The 9,286-nt window shown below is 30.6% G+C and overlaps 1 long non-coding RNA gene across 1 annotated transcript; it reads right to left on the bottom strand.

Moving 5' to 3' along the window:
- Nucleotides 1–5,592: 5,592 nt before the first annotated feature.
- LOC145950931 (uncharacterized) lies at nucleotides 5,593–8,229 on the bottom strand. The gene is made up of 2 exons (XR_014428759.1): nucleotides 6,936–8,229; nucleotides 5,593–6,026 (listed from the first exon to the last, which is right to left on the bottom strand). It is a non-coding gene; the product is annotated as an uncharacterized LOC145950931 (long non-coding RNA).
- Between the last annotated feature and the right edge of the window lie 1,057 nt (nucleotides 8,230–9,286).

Below are 9,286 nucleotides of genomic sequence, written 5' to 3'. Positions count from 1 at the left end.
CCATTGGAAATCTAACATCCAAGGCTACAACTTTCATGAAGACTATAGAGTCCAATTATGAAAATAAAATGCGCGCCCGGCGCAATTCTCAACCAGAGACCTACAGAGGTATATTGCGCCCGGCGTGGTTCTCCCCGAGCCCGGCGCGATTCACCCAGAAACTTCCCATTTCAAATCACGCCCGGCGCGAAGAACTGCGCCCAGTGCAAATTCAAACAGAAACCCTTACCCACTTTGAAAATTTCATCAAAACCTGCGAAAAACACCAAGAATGCAAACCATCTAAAAGCCAGCATTTTCATCAAGCATCAAGAAAAACAGTTCATTTCCAACATGCAACCATCAACAAGTGAAATCCCCAAGATTTGTACTCGAACCCCGGAAACCCGAAAACGAAAATTTTTCTTCAATCACAACCAAGAATCAACCCCTTCAACAACTATTGAGTTACTTGAACTCCATGACATCCAAAAACAGCGAAGAAAGCTAGCTTCCCTTACCTCGGTGAGACGATTCCGAGCTCCGGGAAGAGAAGAATGGAAGAAAGACGAACGGAGAAGGAGAAGTGAATCCGCGCTCAGCTAAAGCCTCCAACACCACTACCCAGCTCCAAGATCACCACGGCCACCAAAATGAAGTTTAGTAGAGGAGAGGAGAATGAGAGAGATCAACAATCAAGAGTAAAAAGAGAAAAGGCAAGAAATGAGTGTTGAGTGAGGGTGTCGGGGAAAGAAAGAAAAAGGAGGGGGGTCTCACATTATATACTGTAACACCCCAGCAACCCGCATGTGGATATTGTCCGCTTTGGCCACAGCCCTCACGGTTTTGCTTCTAGCAATGGCACGCATGCCACCCCAAAACGCGTCCACACAAGGAAGGTATCCACACCCATATATATGGCATGCTTCGTTCTCCTTCCTAACCGATGTGGGACTTCACAATCCACCCCCCTCAAGGGAGTCCAGCGCCCTCGCTGGCACACCGGCCCGGGTTCCGGCTCTGATACCAAATGTAACACCCCAGCAACCCGCATGTGGATATTGTCCGCTTTGGCCGCAGCCCTCACGGTTTTGTTTCTGGCAATGACACGCATGCCACCCCAAAACGCGTCCACACAAGGAAGGTATCCACACCCATATATACCATATGGAATAATCAAACAATGATGATCTTTAGACAATAAATGAATCATAGTAATTGTGAGATGGTGAATATGCCTTCAATATAATCGTCAACAGTATTAACTCTTCTATATGATTTGATAAATAAAATAGGAGAAAATATAGATGGTAAAAATTAACCCTCAAATTCAAATAATAATAATAATATTAGAAAAACATTAATTAAAAATATAAATTTTAGTATTTTTTATTATTATTAATTATTAGTACAAAGTATTTATCAATTTTGTAGACAGTTATCAAAAATCCCTATCAATCTTAAAAGAACCTTACTAAACACTATGTAAGGGAGTTGAAATCAACTCTGGAAATTGATGAATTTAACTTATTTACAATGCAATGATTTAGATTGGATAATTGGGTTAGGTTGATTTTTTTTGTCCCAATTGCAATTGTATTAGATAATGGATTAATGAAACTCAAATCTAATAAACATAATAATAGTAGTAAAAGTACTAATTATCTAATAAAATATAACGACTTTATCACATGAGCCATTGACTTATCTTATGCAGTCTATTGACTCTTGAGTATTAGTTTGTTCATTTTATCATGTAACTGTATTTTAATATGTGTATTGTATAAGATATATATTTAATTAATAAAATTAAATTTTATATTGAATTAATAAATTATATTACAACTAGATTTGTAATAAATAAGTAATTTTTTAATGTATAACTTATATTTTAAATTTATAACAAACAATTTATGTTGTGAATAAAAAATATTTTAATTTATTGATATTTTTAAAAAAATATATTAAAATTCAATTTAAAAAAATGATAAATAAAATATATAAAAAAGTAGAAAAAAATACCTAAAAACACTATTGTCAAAGAAAACTCTCTAAAACATCACTCCTTCTAATCCTTTATATAAGAAACAAGTTGTAGTATATTTTACACTTTAACTTGTTTTTCATTAAAAGGATTGGGGGAGTAATATAGAGAGAATTCAAACAATTGTTAGTGTTGTTTGCATCTTTTGGGACATGTATTATGTCATTAGTAATTTTGAGTATGTTTGATACATGTATTATAATTTGAAAAATTATGTACTTTATTTTTTGATTTTTTAAATTTTGGAATATAGTAATATTTTAATTAATCAATAAACTTGATTATTCAATCCAATCAAGTTCAGGTTAGGTTGCCTCACATGACCAAAAATAGCAAACCCAATTTGTTCTAATCAATTTCTGTGTATAAAAATACGAATAATTTTCCTGTGTGAGAGTATTTTTAGGAACATTTTTTTATGAAAGGATTTTTAAGGATTCTATCAATTTCACATCTAATTCAGTTTTATTTATCATAATTATTTATGAATTAAGTTTTAATATTTTAAAATAAATTATTATTAAATAAAAAAATTATGCTACAATATAAATTATTTATGATAAATCTAAAACATAATTTATATATTTAAAAATATCTATTTATTCAAATTTTTAAATATAATTTATATGTTTAAATATAATATTTCTTTATAAATTTATTTAAAATTTTAATTATATATTAATAAACATTTAATTTGTGCATTACATAAGTTAAGATACTAGTTACATTTAATTGAATTTAGTCATAAATTTAATCAAACTTAATTTGTTTACACCCATTTAAAAAAAGGTTCTATTTATCTTTTTTTTTTTGTCCATAAAATTTGAATTTGGTAGTTACAATATTCACACATTATGCTTAACTAATCAAACTATACCCCTCAAGAAAAGCTCTATGTGCCATATAAATGATTCAGTTCATATGCTACACTCCAATTCTTTTTGTAACCATCCTATTATTTATACAAAGTATTTATTGCTTTTGTCTGTAATTAATCTTTGTCATAAAACTTAACTAACCACCTTTAATGAGCTATTATCTCTTGACCACACACATTTTTTTTCCCTTTATGATGTTTGAACATAGTATCTTACTTGAGTTTAGTTCCACTCAACCCAATCACATGCGAACTCTAATAACCTATACATATTGAAATGAGAGGGATCTAGTGATGTGTACAAGTGTGAGATTTGTACAATTGAGAATGACTTAAAAAAAATAATTTGTACCAACAAGATGCACATATTTTTTTTATATCTCATAACTTAATTCAATAGTTAAATATGTTTGACTTGGAGTGATTTAGGATAAGTGACCTTTTGAAAAATTTCTAAAGTGTATGAGTAAAGACAAAGTAGCTGAAAAGTTTTGTGTTCGTTTGTGAGAACAGTATTTGATCCTAGAGGAGATAAGACATTCAGAAAAGGATACTCACAGAGGATTTTAATTGGTAAAGAGTTTAACCAACAAGGAATTACGTAAAATGTCGTCATGTGAAGTGTCATTGCGTGAAGTTTTATCATGTATAATATCGTAGAGTGAAACCATTAAGACATCAAATATGAGAAATGTTACATTAATCCACTGTATTTTAATATAATAATGATTCTATTTCAGTAAATATTTTTTTTATAGAATTTTTAATATTTAAAAAATATTATTAATTTGTGTCAAATGACTAATAAGTTTATAAATCATAGTATGGTCCCCATGCATACCTGAAATTTCTTTATCGAAAGTATTTCGCGAAGAAGTATTTTGAGATATATTTTATTGTACCTTGGAGATGATTGCAATTTGGCATAAGGTATTGGGACCATGGAATGGATTGAGTTTTATATTTCCCTTTTCACTTTTACTTTGTTTCTGATTTCTTTCTGTCTTTTGTAACATAGTTTTTTCTTTCTTTGTTCTGTGTAGTATCGGTTCCTCTTGCAGCTCTTTAATCATACAACTGGTATATTATTTATCAGGAAATGCAGAAATATAAAAACACAACACATAACTCAAAGGAAAACTATATGAAAAGTTAAATAAAGTTTGATAGATACGTCCATATACACGATTTCCCCATTTATGCTTCCAACACCAAAAAAATATTAAAAAAAATGCCCCAACATTTTTTTTTCAAAATTAATAACTTTCAAAATCCAAATGCATGAAAAATTAGTAACATTTTCTGGCTTCAGAGACTTTTCTTTGATACATGAAGAAAGAACATACAATATAGCAGATACTTCACCAAATATTCACAATTATTGCATCTGATGATGTATTGAATTTATAAATTGCCGTTGTCAGTGCCGAATGGCCACTAATATTTCTAATTCATATGACGAGCAATTAAATAAAGATGTGTGCTGCCAAAGTCTTCCAATTGAAGTGAACATTTCTACCTATTAAATTTGTTAGGTACCAGCCAAACAAAAAAGTTGTAACAGCTTGTAATTTACATTTCACTACGCTATCAGATTCTTAATATGAAAGCGCTGTTTCGTTGAAAAGTTAATTTGACACGAGAAAAAAGTTATGAAGCAGGGGATTTGGTTTATGGTGGTTCAGACTTTTCCAATGACTGACTCTATCATAGTAAAGTAGTCAAGAGTTTGGCAATCATTAGTTTTGTTATTATGCCCCACGAGACTTTTGATCCACTTGCTCCAAACTTTGGTTCAACATTGAGCTATCTCAAACCTTGTTCAAATTATGGTTTGGTAGTTTAGTTTCCCCATAGAAATGTTTGGCCTCAAATACAATTTTTTTTATTATAAATGGGTGTAAACAATAATTTGTATATGTAAATTTGTATGGTTTACACTTTCTGACTTTCTTTTGAGGTCTGATGGTAGTACTTCTTATGTAAAGATAAATAAATATAGAATTTTAGAATCGGCAGGAGAGTTTGGAATTGGGGTTATAAAGGTGAACAAAAATAGATAGATTATTCATTATTGCTAAGATAAATATAATTTGTACAGGAGCACGAGTACAGATATCATTATGACTGTACTACATAAAAAAAAGTATTGCTATGTCATAGTTCACCACTTCACCTAACATAAAGTGAGAGAAAGGACACAATTCCACGATGGATTTTAGTTTGATTTACAAAAACTATCGCAACAAGGTTTAATATGTTAAAAGTGTATTGCTACCGTTTACACAGTTACATAGTATTGCTATTATGATCACTACAAATCTTTTGCAATTTTCGGTAGTTTTACGTTGCCACAACAGTGTTATAATAGTCAAAGTTAGCAGAATTAAACGACAACTAATGGTAGAGCCCAAAACTAATTTAAAAACTAAATTCACAATTTTTACCATAAGGTAGAATTAGGAAAGTTCAGGCAAGTGTATAATCCAAACGAGTAATTAAGTCTTGGAATAAAAAAACTGTTATATTTTACAGTTAATTTCGTTTCATTAACTGTGAATAACCATTGAATATGCCGAGCATGTTTCATAACAAGTAACAGAAATGTTATGCACACATGAACCATTTTAATTCAGAAGCCACCACAATATCCATTTTCACCTAACTTATTAACGAATACAAAGTTTGAAACTGATTAAAGCCAAAACCAACTCGCGGGCCTTGTTCATAATTGTTTCTGCATGCATTGGACATACACTTCTTCCACGGTACATAGTAACTAATCCATAATTAAAGAAAAGAAAATAGTACATAGAAGGATCTGAATTAAAAGTACACTCCATAATTTGCAACAAGGCCAAACTAGTTTATAGACAGCCTGGAAAAATAAATTGGTGTCATAAACCAACCAACACTGCAGTGCCAGGCTTAGTCAGCGACTCAATTCAGGAACACCATCTTCTTTATAAAAAAAAAGAAGAAAAGGTTCAAGTCCATATGGGCCAATCAATTGTGAAATTTTTGGCCATCAAGAGTAAAATATATGAAGAAATCCCCTTCACCAGCTGAGAGCCACAGATACACAATTAATAGTGGCCAGTGGCAGTGTGGGAAAACCTTGCAGAACTGCAGGTGCAGAACCATATAATTCATTTTACACAAGTTGTGTATAATGCTTAATTAAGTTAGAAAATAATTAATGTATCATTGGGTGCAGTCATGTGTCCCTTAGCCATATGTTAGAGACCATGTTTTTCAAGACATTCTATATAACTGGAGAAAATCTCTTCCTTATAAATTGATTTTATAAAATTAAATAATATTTTGAAGATATCTACAGCCATACCCATAAAACCTCAAAGTCTATCTCGTTATGCTGGCTCCGATCTCTGAACATACTAAAATCTTACTTACTCAAAGTCACATCAACTCAAGCTAAATAAGTGCCAATCTCGATTAAGGTAAATTGATTTGATCACACGTGAATCGAATTTATCATAACATACATAACTACTTGTGCGAACACATTTTGTAACAAACCGTCCAACAATTTTCACTTAAATTTTCTATCAAAACACATTATTAGTGTTATTATGCCAAATCACTTGGTGTCTTGGGTGTTATAGTGTTTGTAGGTGGCTACCACCCTTCTCCAACAACCTTGGTTTGTTGCGCCACTAGGATTAATGTCCTCTTCCACAGTATTCAAATAAGTTAGATCCAAAATCCAAATTTTAAGATGATATTAAAACTTATACTAACAATTATTTTTTAGTCTATTATGTTATTCACTATCAAAATTGTAAGATTGCGTTAGACCATAAATTCACATTCTAACAATATTAATATTTATTTAAGGCTTATAACAAAACAAACAACGAGTATAACTTTTCGTTAAAAAAAAAAATCTAAATTTTGACAACATATTCAAGAGGTATATTCATCTATCAACTATATGATGTTGTATTTAGTGTATGATTACTTTAAATACAAAAGAATTAGGCTAAACAAAAAATGATAAGATTATTTTCTTACTTAGCAATTTGACATATTGCACATAGACTATGTGTGCACAATTGACGATGTGTGGTGTAAACATGCAGAGGCAGGGGCAATTAAATTCGTGGAACCCCCGGTTGTGCAGAAAGTCACATGAATTCCGAGGCATAGAAATGTGAAAGGGAATTATCAATTGGCACTTGGCATTGTTATTACATAGAAGTGGTCACAATGATAAGCCTCCAAATTTTCATAAATGCAAAATGGGGTGAGTTTTGTCGCCATTGGTGGTTGTGTTGTGTAGTGAGCATAGTAAAAGCGAAATTGAAGAGGTAGCTTCATAGTTTGCAGGTGCGCGCTTCGTACGTTGTTTAAATGCGTGGTTGCGTGCTGCCTCTGCTTCAGGCATTCCGCATTTGAATTAAATATTTCTGTCAAAAACTAGGAATCTCCACTCGCTGTTTCTCTGCTCTCTATAATCATTAACTATAATCTATTGCCACAAGATTTTGAACATAACATGCGATAATGTGGATAAGGCTTCGAAGTCCTAAGTCAATGTATGTTGTTTGTGACGGAGTATGTTAAATTAGATGTTACATGTTAGCCTAGATAAGCTGAACTTGGGCTTATGTCAAAGATGCGGGATGAGTTAACATAGTATGCAAATTGGCTTCTCATCCATGTCTCTGACTAACTTTATATAATATAAGATTTTGTAATATAAAATTCACATTGCAGAAATTAGCTTTTGTAGTGTATCTTTGGAAAAGTGTGACAACACATTGCTAAATATACAACAAAAATTAGTTTTGTATTTTTTTTTTTTTAAATGTGTTCTAGTTCTTCTACTTCTCGTCAATTATGATCAAGGTTTTCTACATTTGACTTTCAATTTTTGATATGTATTTGACAAGTATATTAATTATTGTAAGTAGTAAATTAAAAAGAAGTCTAAATTATCGAATTCACAAGAACTTGAGTTATAATTGATTAGTATAATTTTGGTACTAAATAGATGATTTAAAAAAAATTAGAATTGTTCAACAAGAAATATTAAATTTAGGGAAAATTAAATAAAACAACAAATTTTGACAGGTTTGAATTTATAATGAGAATAGTCAGAGATTAATTTACTATTTTTTCCATGCAAATCTTCTTAATTTTCATTAAATATTGAAATTAGACAATTAATTCGACAAACTACAATTATATTTAAATCTCAATATCTTAGATGACAAATTGTAGGTTTTTTTAAAAGAAATGTTCAATTCCTTAATAATTTTTTCTTAAACAACCTGCATTAAGATTGAAGACTAAAAGTCGACCGATAAGGTTTGTTCTATTCCTAGTAATAAATGTATCATTTTATCTAGGTTAGAATGTCCCTGTAACTCGCTTTGGGCGAGCTTGTTTGATTCTCCAATATTGCTCTCTGCTTTCGTTCACTCAAAGCCCTCTTATGGTTGCTTTAAGTGAATTTCACTCGCTTTAAGCGAGTTGTCTACTCTCTTTAAGTGAGTTGATGCTATTTCCAATGATTGCTTTTTTGATTTGACTTGTTCAAAGCAAATTATTAGATGTTTTAAGAAAATTTGCCTTGCTCAAAGTGCATCCAGCTGGTATTTGGAGCAATGATTTTCCTTTTAAACTTATAGCTTCCAAATTATTTTTATCCTATATTATATCTTAATAAAGAAAATATTAAAAATATCTAATATTTAAACAACTAAATTCTAAAATAAAATTAACTCTTGACTAAGTGTTTTGTGACAAAAACAAGATTTAGAAGCAAAAGATATATTAATAATTACATAATTTGAATAAAAATTATGTGCATATTTTACAATTATCAATTTTTAAAAAATATGTAAATTTAGTCTTCCTAATTTTTATAAAAAAAATGAGAATTTTACCAAGGAGGGACTAATAGACAATTTCTTTTTACTTTTTTTTAAAAAAAAATTGAAGACCAAATTCATTGATATGAAAGTATAGAAATATTTGACCATGTTTAACAAAAAAATATAGGGACTTTTTTCTATTTTTTTATATATAACAAAAACTAATTTCTGTAATGCAATTAGCAGTATTGGGTCACACTTTTCTAAAAGAATATTATAAAAACTAGTTTTCATAAATAATATGTTTGTCAAAAATTTTATATAAAACTATTTTTGGCTGGCTAAAATTTTAGACGTGTGGTGGGAGACTTGTGACAATCAGCCCAATTAGAGTGTTTTCATATGAGTTTCACCCATTTTTCCACTGGATAGAACTCGGCCCAATTGTGTCAATGGACCGTCTTGAAGTCAGTCTTGAAGCATGTGTTGTGGTATATTGATTCTCTAGAAAAATTATACTCAAGTCTAATTCAATCTTACGTA

Source organism: Cajanus cajan, chromosome 8, assembly GCF_000230855.2.
Source record: "Cajanus cajan strain Asha chromosome 8, NIPB_CcT2T_4, whole genome shotgun sequence".
Classification (NCBI taxonomy): Eukaryota; Viridiplantae; Streptophyta; class Magnoliopsida; order Fabales; family Fabaceae; genus Cajanus; species Cajanus cajan.
The sequence above is the reverse complement of the archived record's forward strand: the minus strand, read 5'-3'. Positions and strand labels throughout refer to the sequence as shown.